A 17,345-nucleotide genomic window follows, 5' to 3' on the forward strand; every position below is an offset into this window, starting at 1 on the left:
CGCCGCCTCTCACCCCTGCAAGCGTACTCCCGGTGTATTCCGGCGCCCTTCCAACACATCTCCCGCCCCCGGCACCTTCAGGGGCACCCCTGCCACCGGCCTCACCAACTTCCACCGCCACTAAGGACCAAGCCCGCATCGCGGCCCTCGAGGGCACGGTCAACCAAATGGCCACTAACATGGCTGAGCTGCTCGCCTTGCTCAGAGGACCTAACCGGGCCTCCTCGAGCTCCACACCTCCGCCAGGACCGGGGCCAACAATCGATCCAACCCCGTGGGCTCCACTGAACCAAGCCCCGGAGAACGTTGAGGCTCCCGCACCACCAACACTGCATACGTCCACGGTCCATCCCTTCACCAGTCAAATTCCGCCACCACCGGCCCCCACGGCCGTCTCTCTTCCACCAGCTGCCTTCCTATCCTCGGAGCACATCCTGTTAGCACCTCCGCCCGTTTCCATACCGGCTCCGGCTGTGGCCTACACGATACCTCAGCCGATGGTTTTCCCGACAACCACCGCGCCCGCTCCGACTCTCCCTCAAGCCACGGAGCTCCCTCCCTTTCCGTCTCTACAGCCTCACGCCGGCCTCTCCTACCAGGCACCGCCTCCCATAAACACCACCTTCCACGAATCGGGCACACCGACCAATGCGACCCAATTCGCCTCACCGACGCACTTCTTCCCCGAGGCCGACGCCGAACAGGAGCGTAGGCTGAAGCGAATGGAGGAAACGATACGGGCCCTGCAAGCGAACGATGTTCGTCCCGACGCCCGCTATGGCGACTGTAGCCTATTCCCGGGCATGCGTCTGCCCCCGAAATTCAAGGTTCCAGAGTTCAAGACCTATGAAGGCACGACGGATCCGCGCCACCACCTCCGCCATTACCGAGGGAAGATGCTGCAGTATTGGGAATACGAGGAATTTGTCATCCACTCCTTCCAGGATAGCCTGTCAGGATCGGCCCTCGATTGGTTCATGTCGCTGAAGGCCGAAGACATCCCAACGTGGGAGGACCTCTCTCGGAAGTTCACCGACCAGTACCGGTATTGAGCAGAAACGCCTCCCATCCTGTTGGAGTTAAGCACGAAAGAAATGGTGAGGGGCCAAAAGTTTGAGGAGTATGCTGCCAAGTGGCGGGCCCAAGCAGCAAAGCACATCCCTCCAATCAGCGAGGCGCAACAGATCCAATTGTTCCACTCCACGCTGAGAGGAGTGTACTATTCACACCTGTTAGCGCACACTTCGTCGTTCTTCGACCTCATCGAGGCCGGTAAAAAGCTGGATTTGGGCATCAAGCTCGGAAGGATGGAGGACCCCACCAGCAAAGGAGATGAGTCGTCGAAGAAGGTCCCCACGACATCATCGTCTTCAAGAGGGAGAAGGGGAAAGGAAGTTACGGTAAATACCGTCAACACGACCCAACAGGTCCCTCAGCAATATTCGATGAACTACACGGCGGTGCCTCCCACGGCCCCCTCCTACGCCCCGCAGGCGCCTCAATATCGGCCTCAAGCCTCTACCCAACCAATCTACTATTCCGCACTACCGCCCCCACCCCCATCTGCGGCACCGTCGCCTGTCGTCCACCATTATGCCCCTACTCCGTCCCAAGCTCCTCAATACCAACCCCCTGTTCCTAGGACTTCTCAGCCGACACAACGAGTCCCGCCCCCGCAAAGTCAACAAGGCGGTGCAGCACAACCACGACCTCGCCGACAATACCCGGCCCTGCCGGTCCCGCTTTCCCACATCTACCGGCAAATTCGCGATAAGATCGGGACAATAGCGCCCGGCCCAAGCTTCGATCCAACCATCCAAGATCAAAGCACGCAGTGCGAATACCATTGGGGTGCACCAGGGCACACCCTGGACACTTGTTGGAGATTGAGGGAGAGGATTCAGGAGATGATCGATGCGAAGGAGCTCGTATTCAATGCTGTAAGGCCTCTGAACGTACAGGCCAATCCTCTCCCCGACCATGGATCGGCTCCGGGGCCTTCTATCAACATGATCACCGTGTGCACGTCAAGAGAGGGAAGAGGGCAAACAAGATGGGCCCTCCCCCGTTGTGATTGAATACGTGTCGGCGGAAGTCGCAGTCGGGTTCGCCGGGGTAGACGCACCTCATGCCCCGCTTGTCATAGACGTTCCCGCCCGGGAGCCATACTCGAACGATATGGTCCCCTGGACCTATGAGGGAAGTGTTGGGAACCTGGAGCGGCAATTCGGTGTCATAGGCATAACCCGCTCAGGGCGGCTGTACGAGAACCCGACGACCACCGACAAAGGGAAGGCGCCCGTTACCGAAGAGGAGACGAGGCCTAGGACCCTGCCTACTCCGTCCAAGAAGGTGACTGAAGAAGAGGCCGAAGCCTTCATGAAAGTCATCATAGCGAGCGAGTATAAGGTGGTAGAGCAGATGGCTAAATCTCCGGCCCACATGTCGTTGCTTGCCCTCCTACTCAACTCGGAACCTCACAGGGAATCCCTCATACGGGTCCTGACGACTGCGCAAGTCCCCAAAGGGATGTCCCCGGACCGAATAGAGGAAACCATCAACTCCATTTTCTCCAGTACCATCTCGTTTTCGGACGATGAGCTCCCCTCCGAAGGATGCGCGCATTTCCGGGCACTGCACATCGTTTGCAAGTGCAACAACCATATCGTTGGTCGGGTCATGATCGACAACGGCTCCGCGCTCAACGTATGCCCGGTGACCACTTTGAAGCAGATGAATGTGGATCTCAACCGCATCCGTCCTAGCAAGACAGCGGTCCGAGCCTTCGATGGTTCGAGGAGAGAGGTGAACGGCGAAATCGATCTCCTCATAGATATCGGACCATGCTACTTCAGCGTCACATTCCAAGTGTTGGATATCCCGAATGCCTTCAGCCTACTACTTGGAAGGCCTTGGATCCACTCGGCCGGCGCCATTCCGTCCTCCCCACATCAGAAGGTGAAATTCATCGTCAAGGAGAAGATCATCACGGTCAAAAGGGAGGAGGATTACGCCATCTACAAGGAGACGGCGATTCCTTACATCAGCGTCGGAGACGACGAAAACCTGCCCTTCCACTCCTTCGAGACCATCTCCGTTATTCGGGGTTACGGAGAGGTCGGGCCGTCCCGCGCCGACCGCATGATAGGGAAGGTCCTTTTGCGCCACAATTACATTCCCGGCACCGGCCTTGGGGCGCGAGGACAAGGAATCAATCGCCCCATTGAAGTTGAAGTGTACAAGCACAGGAGGGGACTTGGCTTTCGCCCCTCCTGCCATGAAATTATTGAGGCCCGCCGGGGCAACCATCTCCACCGCCTCGCCACGCGCTATGGTAGGCTCAACAGGGGCATTCCGGTCCCCCCGCTATCACATTTCTTCCCCGGGCCTCCACTCATCATCGGGAGCACCTCTGACGGCCTTTCCTCTGACTTCGACGACACGACCGACGCCTTGCCAACCGTGTATGCCGTCACCGAGGAGATTCCTTCAGGGGTTCACATCCGCCCGGCGCAGGAAGACGAGGAGCTTAACAACTGGACCTCAGTCCTACGCTATTCGGCTGTGATCGCCGATGTGTAAGACTTATCTATGTATGAGATGTGTCCCGCGTGTCGGCGTAGCCGTAGGCCACACGACGGAAGAGGGAACTCTGTTATGGCTTCATGATCCATACTATCAATGAATTCCCTATATGCACTTTTTGAATCCTTGTTTATTCCACTCTCTCTTCCTTGCTCTTTTGTTCATATCATTCTAAATTTTTCTAAGACGATTCTTTCAATTCTCCAGGCTCCACTCGAATCCAAATCTTCGACGCATTGATTCGAACCCATCCGAAGAATGTCTCGGAGAGCCCGGACCCATATACTTCGGGGAAGGGCTCGACGAAGACAGTCTAGTGCCTGAGATAGAAGAGAGTTTGCGCCGCCTCGAGGATCGCCAACTCACCTCGCTCTAGCCGACAGAAGAGATCAACGTGGGTACTCAAGAGGAGCCCCGCATCCTAAAGATCGGTACAAGTCTCGACCCAACACAACGGGTCCGAATGATCGATTTCCTGACCAGGTATCAAGAAGTTTTTGCTTGGTCCTACGCTGACATGCCGGGGCTAGACCCGTCAATAATAAAGCACTTCCTCCCGCTGGACACCGAGAGGTTCCCGCCCAAACGGTAACAATTGCGACAGCAACGGGCAAGCCTCCTTCTCCGCATCAAGGAGGAGGTTGTCAAGCAGATCAACGCGGGCTTCCTCGAGGTCTGCAATTATTCTGAATGGGTTGCAAATATCGTGCCGGTGGAGAAGAAAGATGGAAGGGTTCGAGTCTGCGTCGACTATCGAGACCTCAATAAGGCCAGCCCCAAGGACAATTTTCCCTTGCCCCACATCGACATACTAGTCGATAACACGGCGCGCCACGCCTAGTTTTCTTTCATGGACGGCTTCTCCGGATACAACCAAATTCGGATGGCCGAGGACGACAAGATCAAGACAACGTTCACTACCATGTGGGGAACCTTTTGTTACCGCGTCATGCCTTTCGGCCTCAAGAACGCCGGAGCAACTTATCAGAGGGCCATGGTCACGTTATTCCACGACATGATGCACAAGGAAGTCGAGGTCTACGTCGACGACATGATTGCCAAGTCCAAAGAAGGAGAGGACCACCTCGTTAATCTGAAGCGTCTCTTCGATCGTTTAAAGGAGTACAAGCTTCGGCTTAATCCGGTGAAATGCACATTCGGCGCTCGATCGGGAAAATTACTAGGATTCGTGGTCAGCGAGCGCGGCATCGAAGTAGATCCCGATAAAGTCAAGGCGATCAAGGAGCTTCCTCCGCCATCTTCGGTCCGCGAAGTACGAGGCTTCTTGGGGCGGCTGAATTACATCGCACGATTCATCGCGAACCTGACAGACAAATGCCAACCACTTTTTCGCTTGCTCCGCAAGAACGCGGCGATCGAATGGGACGAAGAATGTCAGAAGGCCTTTGACACCATCAAGGCGTATTTGGCCCAACCGCCGGTTTTGGTCCCGCCTACACCGGGTCGTCCCCTCGTACTTTACCTAACGGTGCGCCGCCAATCATTAGGATGCATGCTGGGACAGGAGGAGGAGTCCACGCACACAGAGCGCGCGATCTACTACCTGAGCAAAAAGTTCACCGATGGGGAGTCCAATTACCCGGAAATCGAGAAGATGTGCTGCGCATTGGTGTGGGTCATGCAAAGGCTCCGATAGTACACGCTTTATCATACGGTCCGCTTGCTGTCAAAGGCGGACCCCTTGAAATATTTACTCGACAGTCCCTCCTCCACGCGGAACCTCGCCAAATGGCGTTGTCAGTTGACGGAATATGACATCGTGTACGTGTCTCGCACTTCGGTCAAGGGGCAAGCGATCGCGGATCATTTGGCAGAATTCCCAATTGAAGACCACACACCGATTAATCCCGACTTCCCGGATGAAGGGATTCTCCAAGTAGACGACGAGGGAGAGAAATCGGGGTGGAAGATGTACTTTGACGGTGCCGTCAATTCTACGGGATCAGGTATTGGCGCAGTGCTGATATCCCCGGACGGACACTATTACCCGGTAGAGGCAAAGATCGATTTCCCGTGCACCAATAATGTGGCTGAGTACGAGGCATGTATTCTCGGCCTACAAGCGGCGATTGATTTCAAGGTAAAAGAGCTTGAAGTGTTCGGTGATTCTATGCTCACTATCTTCCAAACATTGGGGCAATGGAAGATGTCAGCACCCCATTTTGGCTCACCATTCCAAACAACGATATTAGCAATGATCCAAGCCATGACTTGAGCAGAATACAAAAAACGGCTCGGCAGAGCAAGAAATCACTATTCATCCTCAAGTCGGCAAAATTGAGCAAATGACCCATGGAGATGACAGAAGGACTCCCGGGGTCACCAAACGGCAACAGAGCGACCAGAGAGTTCAACAACGTCCAAAACCGGCATTTTCATTATATCACACGGACGGTACTATTTTCCGATAGTTTGCTCGGTCGTCGGAAGATAGTAAATATTGGACTCCAAAAATCCACATCAGTGCCAAAAAGATGGAAAATGTCTTCAAAGGCATTTTGCAAATCATCTGCTCTATACAGAACAATTTTCTGTATACTGACAACTTTTCAGTGGAAGTCCAAAAATGCCAGTTTCCTGAGAAAAGTTAATGCCAAATATCAACGCGGCCATGCCCCATCAGCACACAGAGCATGAATAATGCTTCAGATTGTCCCTTGGAAGTCACACAGACACTTCAAATGACTTCTGAACGGTAAAACAAGCATACCCCTCTTCAGAAGAGCATAGTCGAAGAATGGTCTGATGGAATTACGGCAAACGAAGTTCATACCGCATTGCCCGGAAAACTCTAGCAGACATTCACAATTGGGCAAAACAGACAGCAAAACCCCTTTCAGTTTCCCGAGTAACCTCCAAGGAGCGGAAATGACCATTTTTAGTGGAAATCCATATCCGGAGGTCCTCTTTGGGGAAACTTGATGCCGAATGCTTACGTTACACAATGCCAGCTTTCTCAAGGCTCAATGTGGAATCGTCGGAATAAATCACACAACTCATCTAGACCTCCCGAACAGTGCTTTAGAGGTCTCAGATACACTCTTCAAGTCCTTGGAGGTCTGACCTTGACAAACAGAGATTACAGTAATCTCCGGAGTGCCCAAGCAACTCAGAAGTCATCCTGAGAAATCCAGTTTCGGCCTCCTAGGACGTCTCCGGCCCCACGTTAGCATTATCGGCTTAAGGGATGATTGTTCACGTTGTCTGACAACTTATGTCAAAATGACCAACGTGAGATGCAGATACGAGATATGCTGTCAGAAGCGGACAACTTCGCCCTGGTTGCTTGCAATGAGCAAAATCGGCTTCCGAGCCTCACACACATCCGGGACATTTCTCAATGAAAAATGTCAATCTCGGGCTCATTAACTCCGTTTTCACGCGTATATCGACAATTCAACGTTCAATTCGAACCACGAACCTCGAATACGCAACCAATTGAGACCCGAGTCTTTTCCCGGCTTCACCTCACGAGCCGTGGGACCCACGGGCTGCCCAAGGGCAACCGCCCTTTGCCCCAAAACTTTCGGCCTTTCCCTCTTCCTCTCTTGCCCTCACCTAGCCCAAAATATCTTTGGTCTTTCTAGTCAACACTCAAGCCATTAACTCCACCTCCATTAATGCTTCTTGGCTCTTCCTCATCAAGATACATGGAGGACATTCATCCTCATCTCCATTAGGGCAACCGACTTTTGCTAATGAGGCCCTTAATGGTGCTTTGTTTTGCTTAATTGCTCATTAGCTTCACATATATATTGCATACTTGTCATTAAGCTAATGATTCATGGCGCACACATGATCTTGCTAGTTTCTCCCTCTAGAAAATGCTCTCAACTTCTTAGGAACCAGCAGCAAGCAATCACTTCATGAAAACCGAAAACCAAGCCAAAAATCCTTAGAGTTTAGGTCGGGATCCATAGCGGACACTATTCCGACTTATATCCAAAATTCCTCAAACTTCATGGACGACATGTTTCGGACCCAGGGATTCCATTTCTGAACCCAGTTTTTTAGTTTGAAGTCGTTTGCTCATCGTTTTGGGTCGTTTTAGTCATTTCGGGTGTACTTGGAGCTCTCGGGTGAACAGTGACGCATCACCAGCGTCACCAGCCCCTGTCACCGAGCACCCCAGCGCCCGTCATCGAGCACGCCCGTGCCAGTCACCAGCGCCTGTCACCAGCGCCACCAGCGCCCGTCACCAGCGTCACCAGCGTTCGTCATCCAACACGCTTGTGCCTGTCACCGTGCCCGACACCAGCGCCCGTCAACCAGCGCAACCGCGCTCGTCACCGAGCACGCCCGTGCCACCGGTGCCCGTGCCCGTCACCAGCGCGGCACCAGCGCCGTCACCAGCGTCACCAGCGCTCGTCATCCAGCACGCTCGTGCCTGTACCGTGCCCAACACCAGCGCCCGTCACCAGCGCCACCCTGCAACTCGTCACCGAGCACGCCCGTGCCTGTCACCTTCCCGATGCCAGCGCCCGTCACCAGCGCCCGTCACCAGCGCCACCGCGCCCGTCACCGAGCACACCCGTGCCCAGCGCCCCCCTCGCCCTCTCATCCAGCACACCCGTGCCCAGCGCCCCCAGCGCCCTTCATGCAGCACACCCGTGCCCTCCCCCGACGACCCGCGCCTGTCACCAGCCCCCCCGTGCCCGTCACCAGCGCCACCAGCGCCCGTCACCAGCGCCACTCGCGCCCTCTCCCTCGAGCATCTTCCCGTGCCCTGTCACCGTGCGCGACGCACCCCGCCTGTCACCAGCGACACCAGCGCCGCCCGCGCCTGTCACCAATGACACCAGCGCCCATCACCAGCGCCCCCCGCGCCCGTCACCGAGCACACCTGTGCCCAGCGCCACCAGCGCCCGTCATCCAGCACACCCGTGCCCGTCACCCATACGCCCTACCCTTGCCCGTCACCAGCGCCACCAGTACTCGTCGTGCCTGTCACCGTGCCCGACACCCGTGCCCGTCACCGACGCTCGTCATCGTGCTCGACGCCCGTCACCGTGCTGGGCCGTACCCGTGCGCGTCCACCCTTGCACCCGAATACTCTTTCAAGGGTTCCACCAGTCACCCGACTCTCAAACACTTCCCCGACTCTTTCCTCGTATCCCGAGGCTAGGTAAAACATTCTCGACTTAGAGGAGTTAGGGCTTTTCATATTTTTGCATGGCTATGGAGTATTATGGTGTTTCATTCATGTTTTCACTTGCAAGATTCAATTTTCATGCAATTTTACGTTATATTATGCATGTGCACTATCTTATGACTTGCTAGCATGTCGGAAAAGGGCTTGGATCGTCGTAAAGAAGACTATCCCTACCCGACTATGGCAAACTAACTCTCGGCCAAGTCTCTAAATGAGAGGGTTGAGATTTAAATTGCCCTTTCCGGGTTAAGATCGGTCTCCTTAGCCGATCCAAGTTAGTTTCTGAGCTTGTTTTATCGTTATTGCACGCATGAAGCCGGTGTTATTTTATCCTTTCCTTTACTAACACGTTTGTGAATGTTTGTATGTTTAAATGAGCTAAACAAGTCGTGATAACACCGGCTCTTTGTTAAAAAGGAGTGTTATTTATCACGGTTGATGTTTGAGCATGCGAAAAACAATTAAACCACGACTAGGAAATCATTTACGACTCGGATAGAGCCATGAGAACCTTCGGCCACCTTTCATGAGATGAAGCCGAGGGCTTCGCGTCGACGAGTCGTCAAATGACGTTGGTGCCCTTTTCAAACTTATCAATTTCAAAACCCGAAACGCGCGGTCCGAGGTAGCATGGACGACTGAAAAGGCCTTCTGTGTCTCAACTTGAGTTTTTACCTGATTCTAGGTAGCTCAGGTCAGGATACAGAAGATCTTTCTAGATCACTTCCGGGCAGATCGACCGGTTTCTTTGGCTTTTCGGTTCTTGCACAACCCTGGACGATCCAGGGATTTGGTTGACACCGACTATAGGCCGAGGTGGCCCGCACTGCGATATTTCCCCTTTTCTGAAAACAATTTTCAAATAAAGGGTAAAATCATCTTTTCACAATTCAGCGACACCCTTAGGGTTAGCATGACAGAAACACTGCAGTACGGGATAAGAATGGGCTACCTGTTCAGGTGCAGGTTCATCTGCATAGCCTTTTCTTATCTAACTGATGAGTTTCTGTCATCCTAACATAGACTCGGGTAACTAGAACGGTTATCTCTGTCAGAAAACATGCTAAATGCGGATTAACCTTTCACTCGACCTAACCAACACTAGATAATGGTTAGGAGGAATTCTAGATTCCAAATCTAGAGTCAAAACACGAGTTTGGTTAATTCAGTGGTAATTCAGTGTCACAATACAGAACAACTGTAAAAGTAATCCACACACCCGAAATTTGACTCTTTTTGCCAAGTTCTCAAAACAAAGCCGAATGCTAAAACGTTGGCACATGTTTGATTGTTTAGCATATGGCATTTGCTTGCAAAAACACCCCTGGGTTAATAATCTGTTAATTCACGTAAACACGACAAGAACAAACACTTTGTCTGTTATTAACATGTTGCGTGTTATCTTTCCGCGCCTGTTTGCCATGCGGTCGAGCCTGATCCCTAGGCCGAATAATATTAGGGTTCAACACCCTAATCAACACTTACAGGGTCCAACGCCCTATTCAGTGAGAACGTCCATTGAATTTCAGTTCTTCAGTCTTTTCCCTAAACTCACTGTGAGTTAGAGTGGAATAATAACCGAACGCGAAACGACTGGAATTCGACCCTTTGTAATTTGTATTTATTGTTTTCGAGAGCATTGTAAGGATTTTATTTTGTACATTTATTCTGTAAGAATTCCTGTCGGTAAGCGAACGGTCCGAGAGTCGAATTAATCGAATCGGTCTAATGCTTGCCCAGATACAAGTAAATCCAAGAACTCGCGGTTTTGTTCACGCAGGGATTCAACCTCCATGGTTCGATGAACTGTAACACAAGATTGTGAACCAACTCCCCGACATACGGGTTTACTTCTCTTTCGGCTTCTCAACAGACATCGTTTGGTTCATCGAATCTCCGGTGTCAAAACGTGCGAGCCGAGTGTAGCTTAATTCACGCGGTAAATCATAAAATATGCAAGCCTAACAAACCAGAGTACCGAAAGGGCGTGCGGGATGTAGGCCCGCACGTAACATGAACCCCCGAACACGGATTTTCCGGTTCCGCACAGATCAATGCCTTAACGACAAACTAGGTGTTCCATACCCCTAGACCGGGTAACTTATCCGCCCTCGACCTTCGGGTTGTAAAATGATAAGTGGCGACTCCTTCTCTCACGCGTGTCCGACGCGCGTCCCCACGGGAAGGTGGACACCCACCAAGCCGCACGATCCAAAAGCGCGCAATGCGGGCCCCGACGAGAGTCCACATTCGGGTCCGTACAGAAGACAAAGGACGCAAAGCTAGTGCCATATCACGAGTACCTCGAGAAGTTAACGAGAATTTCGAGGACATCTCGTTCACCTATACCCGCGCATGACAAATCAATTCGCGGACGCGCGCTCGCAACGCTCCCCTCCATGGTAAGCATCACGAAGGAAAACCTTATCGAACCCCTCGAGATTGAGATAGCCGAAGGACCGGCACACTGCAACTCAATTGAGGCATCCGAGGCAAAGCCGTGGTACGAAGACATCAAGAACCTTCTACGAACTGGCCAATACCCCCATTCGCCGACCGCCGCAATCAGAAGACTCTCAGGCGCCTCGCGATACAATACTTTTTGAGCGGCGAGATACTCTACTCTACCGCCGCTCCTTCGACTCCACACTCCTCCAGTGCATCGATGAACACGAGTCGCGACATCTCATGGAGGAAGTGCACGGGGGAAACTGTGGACCCCATATGAACGGTCTCATGCTCGCTAAGAAGATCATGCGCCTGGGCTATTATTGGTCCACCATGGAGACTGATTGTGTGAAGCATGTCAGGCATTGTCACCGATGTCAGGTTTACACCGATCAGATCAAAGCGTCGCCCAACGAATTGCGCCCCATGACGGCACCATGGCCTTTTTCAATGTGGGGGATGGATGTGATTGGCCCGATCAACCCCAAAGCGTCTAACGGACATATGTTCATTTTGGTGGCGATCGACTACTTCACCAAGTGGATCGAAGCCGTCACTCTTGCGTCAGTCACCGCGAAAGCCGTGGCCCGTTTTCTCAGACGTGACGTCATTGCCCGGTACGGGGTCCCTGCGACAATCATCACAGACAACGCCAAGAACCTGAATAACAAGGTCATCGACGAGCTCTGTGCACAATTCAAGATCCGACATCGCAACTCCACCCCGTACCGTCCCCAAATGAACGGTGCGGTGGAAGCGGCGAATAAGAACATCGAAAAGATCATCGAAAAAATGACGGTGAACTACAAGGATTGGCATGAGATGCTCCCCTATGCACTCTTGGCGTACCGTACATCCATACGGACCTCGACCGGGGCAACCCCGTACTCACTAGTCTACAGCATGGAGGTCGTCCTCCCAATCGAAGTAGAGATCCCTTCCATGAGGATTCTTGCCGAGACCGAACTTGAAGAAGCAGAATGGGCGAAGCAGCGGTACGAACAGTTGAATTTCATTGACAAGAAGAGGTTGAAAGCACTATGTCACGGACAGTGCTATCAACAAAGAATGGCTCGAGCCTTCAACGCAAGAGTCCGTCATCGCGATTTCAACCTCGGCGACCTCGTTTTGAGGAAAGTCCTTCACGTCACACCTCACCGGACTCCGAGGAAATTCTCATACAATTACGACGGCCCCTTCGTCGTCAAAGAGGTTTTCTTCGGAGGAGCGATCGTCTTGAGCGACATGGACGGCACTGAAAATGCCCTTTCTTGTCAACGCCGACGCCATTAAGAAGTATTATCCATGAGCACTTGTATATTCTCTATTCTCCGGGCTCCGTGCCCCCCTCATTATAAGACATTTACGCTTCCACGGACGAGTTTCAATTCCCACAATCTATCCAACACTAAGCCTTCTTGAGAGAAAAAAAAAATTTTTCCCACTAGGTCGAAAACCTCTTTGAGGCGGCCTAGGCAAAAGCTAGGGAACGAGTGGCGCGACTTAAAATCCCGCAAAGGGGGGTCGCGGCAAAAGGAGAGCACGAATCATTTCCTCGCTAGGTCGAAAACCTCTTTGAGGCGGCCTAGGCAAAAGTTAGAGGACCCGAGGGGTACGATCCCAACCAAACATGGAGAATCGTAGCAAAACGTGAGCATTCATGTGAGAGAAATTAAATAAAATACCCCGCTAGGCCGTCACGCATCCCGCGGCCTAGGCAAAAGTTAGGGGACAATGTCGGCTCGACCACGAAAGAAAAGCGACACTTTCCTTGTGAAGCTACACCGAGTAGTGGTTCGGCATCCCTGACGCAAGCAAACTCTCTTCGACTCTCCAGGCTCGAGGCCCGCTTCGAAGTGAGGGATCGAATCAACGTATCCTTGACTTGGAGGATTCTATAAGATCCCTCCTGTTACCTTTATGCACATATTCAACGGGTTACCCGCTTCAGAAAAGCCATTCTCCGACAGGGACACGACCACCCTGCAAATGGCCACCGATGTCGAATCCCCGACACATCTTTACATAGATTCCTCTTACGTATACCTGTCTCGCCGATTAAGTGCAACTGACACCCTTGGTAAGCTCCCCTTTCTCCGTGCACAGGTGCAATTAGGAATCCCTAGGGGCATCTCCTTCTTGACGAACACACGATTGACTAGCACGACGGATCGCGTCTTCGAACCGAACGGAAGACCTCATAGAGAATCCTCTGGGCTCTAGCTCGAGGGAGCGACAAATGACAAGCTCGACTCGGGGCGAGACAATTTGCCTCTGCCAACACCTCCGGCACACCAGCTAACGCGGATCCCCGCCTCTGTTCCCCCTTTGCACATCGTCTCCTTTACTGCTTTCCACGGGCTTCGGCCTAGTAATTTTACTGCTTTCCACGGGGTTCGGCCGCCTAGTAACTTTACTGCTTTCCACGGGCTTCGACCTAGTAATTTTATTGCTTTCCGGACTTCGCGTCCACGGACTTCGCGTCCACTTTACTGCTTTCCACGGGCTTCGGCCTAGTAATTTTATCGCTTTCCGGACTTCGCGTCCACTTTACCCGCTTTCCACGGACTTCGGCCTAGTAACTTTACTGCTTTCCACGGGTTTCGGCCTAGTAACTTTACTTTACTGCTTTCCACAGGCTTCGGCCTAGTAATTTTATATCGCTTTCCAGACTTCGCGTCCACGGACTTCGCGTCCACTTTACCGCTTTCCACGGGTTTCGGCCTAGTAACTTTACTGCTTTCCACGGGTTTCGGCCTAGTAATTTTTTTGCTTTCCGGACTTCGCGTCCACTTTACTGCTTTCCACAGGTTTCGGCCTAGTAATTTTATTGCTTTCCGGACTTCGCGTCCACGGGCTTCGCGTCCACTTTACCGCTTTCCACGGGCTTCGGCCTAGTAACTTTACTGCTTTCCACAGGATTCGGCCTAGTAACTTTACTGCTTTCCACGGGCTTCGGCCTAGTAATTTTATTGCTTTCCGAATTCGCGTCCACTTCTTACTCACTACGCTTTTCACGGGCTTCAGCCTAGTAATTTTATTGCTTTTCGGATTTCTCTCTCGCGTCCACTCTACCGCTTTCCACGGTCTTCGGCCTAGTAACTTTACTGCTTTCCACGGGCTTCGGCCTAGTAATTTTATTACTTTCCGGACTTCGCGTCCACTCTACCGCTTTCCACGGGCTTCGGCCTAGTAACTTTACTGCTTTCCACGGGCTTCGGCCTAGTAATTTTATTGCTTTCCGGACTTCGCGTCCACTTTACCGCTTTCCACGGGCTTCAGCCTAGTAATTTTACTACTTTGCACAGGCCTCGGCCCTGCACATGCTGTCGTGCGGGGTTAGACCCCTCATCTACATTTCATAATGTTCGTCTCCCTAATCAGGTGGTTACCCTACGACAGGTTCGGGCGCCTTTGCACATCCTCCCTAAATATCCAACACGAGGGAGCAAGCTATCACAGGGAGCGACGGCAGAAGCGGTCGCCGGGACCAAAATGGGTGCCTCTCATGATCTTTGGCTACATCCTCTAACCGAGCATGTAACCTGTACGCACCTAAATTTAATCTCGTCGGGGCACTCATGCACGCGCCTAAGCAAACACGGCTTGGGTGTGTCCACCTTCCCGGGGATGCGCGACGGATGCACGTGAGAAGGAGTCGCCTCTTGCCATTTTACGACCCGAAGGTCGAGGGCCGACAAGTTACCCGGGTCTAGGGGTACGGGGTACACCTAAATGCTAAGGCAATGGTCATACGGAACCGAAAATTTTGAATTCGGGGGTTCTATTACTTGCGGGCCTATATCCCGCACGCCCTTTCGGTACTCTCTGGCTTGCTAGGCTTGCCGTTTTGTTTATTTACCGCGTGATTTAGAGTCGCACTTGACTCGCCCGTTTTGACACCGTAAAATCGATGAATAGATTGAGTTGGGCCGAGAATCCGAAGGATGAGTAGGCTTGAGAGTCAAGGAATTGGTTCGCTATCTTAGCGTTACAGTTCTTCGGACCGTGATGGTCGATTCCCTGCGCGAACCGAGACCATGATTATTCGAACTTACTCGTCCCTTGGTGACGATAGACCGACTTAACCGACTCGACACTCGGACCTCTTGCTCACCGATCGAGATCCTTACAAGTATGTGAATAAATATACAAATAAGATCCTCACAATGTACACTCGAATAATTACAGAATACAACTGAATGAAATAAATGGATCCCGATCGGTTTGCATTGGGCCAATATTCCGCTCCGGCTCACCGTATGTTTCAAATAACCGATAAACAAATTAAGGCAACGCGGGCTCAAGGAGCCGAGGGTCGGGTCCGATTGAACCAATGGTTTGCAGGAGAATCGATTAGTTCCCACTGTAACCGTTGGACCGATCGAGCTCCCGGGTGATATCTAAACACGTTTCACACATCCAATCCAAATTGCCTTCCACATAGGCCGTATTTGGAGTGTGCTGGTGACTCGAGGCTAGATCCCATTCCGCACTCGGGTTGCACGCGCTCGGTGAGTTAAGAGGCGTTGGACCTCGTGTTCGGTGATTTGGGGTGGGTTGTTGAACCCCGTGCAACACGTAACCTATGGGTTCGGGCCCGAACGGCAATAAATCATCATAGGCAAGGATAAAACGGAAAAAACCCGATAAAACTGACGTGATACAGACAATAACTGACAACTATCAGTGAATACAGACAAGTTGTGTATTAGGCCAAATGTACGTGATTTAATCAGTTATTAACCGGGGTTAATTAGCAAACAATGTATCTAACCTAGGCGAACATAGATGGTAGATTAGAATAGGGTTCTAAGCCAATTACATGTGTGTGTTTGTTTTATGACTTTATTCAGTTAAGTGTCACTGCAGCTTCACCGAATTAACCAAACTCGTGTCTTGACTCTAGATTGGAATCTATCATTCCGCCTATCCATTATCTAGTGTTTGATTAGGTCAGACGTATGATTAGTCCGGTTCTTTGTGTTTTGTAACTGGAATGACATGCTCCCCACCGAATCTACGATAGGAAGATAGAAAAACCGAAAATGGACGGGTAGCCCTTGTCAGCACCCCATTTTGGCCCACCGGCTCCCCATGCGAGGATCCCCAACCGAGGCCCGGGGCACTATTCATCACCCGGCAATCGGAAGCCAATGGGCAGGCACGAGATCATGGACAGTAAGAGAAGAGCACAATCCACTAAGAGAGACGGAAGAGAGCAGTCAGAAGAACAAACGAACGAGGAATCCCGAAGACGGCGGAGCCGGCACTGTGGCACTATTCATCACTGAGTCACCGAAGCACCGAAAGGTGCCCAATATGGGGCTCCAAAAATCCCCCTCAGTGCTAAAACGACCAATGACGCGTCCAGACGCATTTTCGGGACATCCTGCTTGAGCCGGGACACCCCGATCCCCCACGGACGCCTTTTCTGACATAGCTCCCGGGGTTCGCCCCACTGACTAGCAAGCGGCCCCTCAAAACGGGCCTACAGGCACCCGGGACCACCAGGGCCGGGGAACAAGCTTCAGACAACCTTCCGGAGTCCGGCTCAGTCTCCCGAAGTACGTTTCAGTGGTCACGAACGCCTCCCAGCGAGCCTTCGGGTATTTCCACAGAAAGCAGAGACCACGAGGATCTCTGAGTACCTCACAATAATCTCCAAGCACCTCAAGGCATTCAGGGCACGCCGAGAAAATCCTGGTCAAGGTCCCTAGGTCTCCCCGGGCCAACGTCCCCGATCGAGGATGACGAGCCAACAATCCCTCACGGGGCAAAAGGATCGTCAAAATGAATGATAGGATGCACAAAGGTCAATCGGGGGTCGAGGGGCACTAAACTCCACTCCGAATGTCCAAACGAGGCAAAACAACCGACTCTCGAGGCGTCGAGTCGCCCGAACGTTCGTCCACACGACGCATGGCGATATTAAGCTCATTCAAATCCTCGTCATTCAGCATTCCAAATCCATAAATTAATTGGACATCGGAGATCGGACGCGCGCTCAATTAAGTTTCAAGCATTTCAAGCATTTCCCGGCTTTCTCTCAACCGAATGGGACCCACAGCCTAGCCAAGCCAAGCCATCAAGCCGCGGCTCAATCCCAAGCCACCGCTCAACCCTTGGCTCGAATGGA

This window comes from Punica granatum, chromosome 2, assembly GCF_007655135.1.
Source record: "Punica granatum isolate Tunisia-2019 chromosome 2, ASM765513v2, whole genome shotgun sequence".
In the NCBI taxonomy this organism is placed as follows: Eukaryota; Viridiplantae; Streptophyta; class Magnoliopsida; order Myrtales; family Lythraceae; genus Punica; species Punica granatum.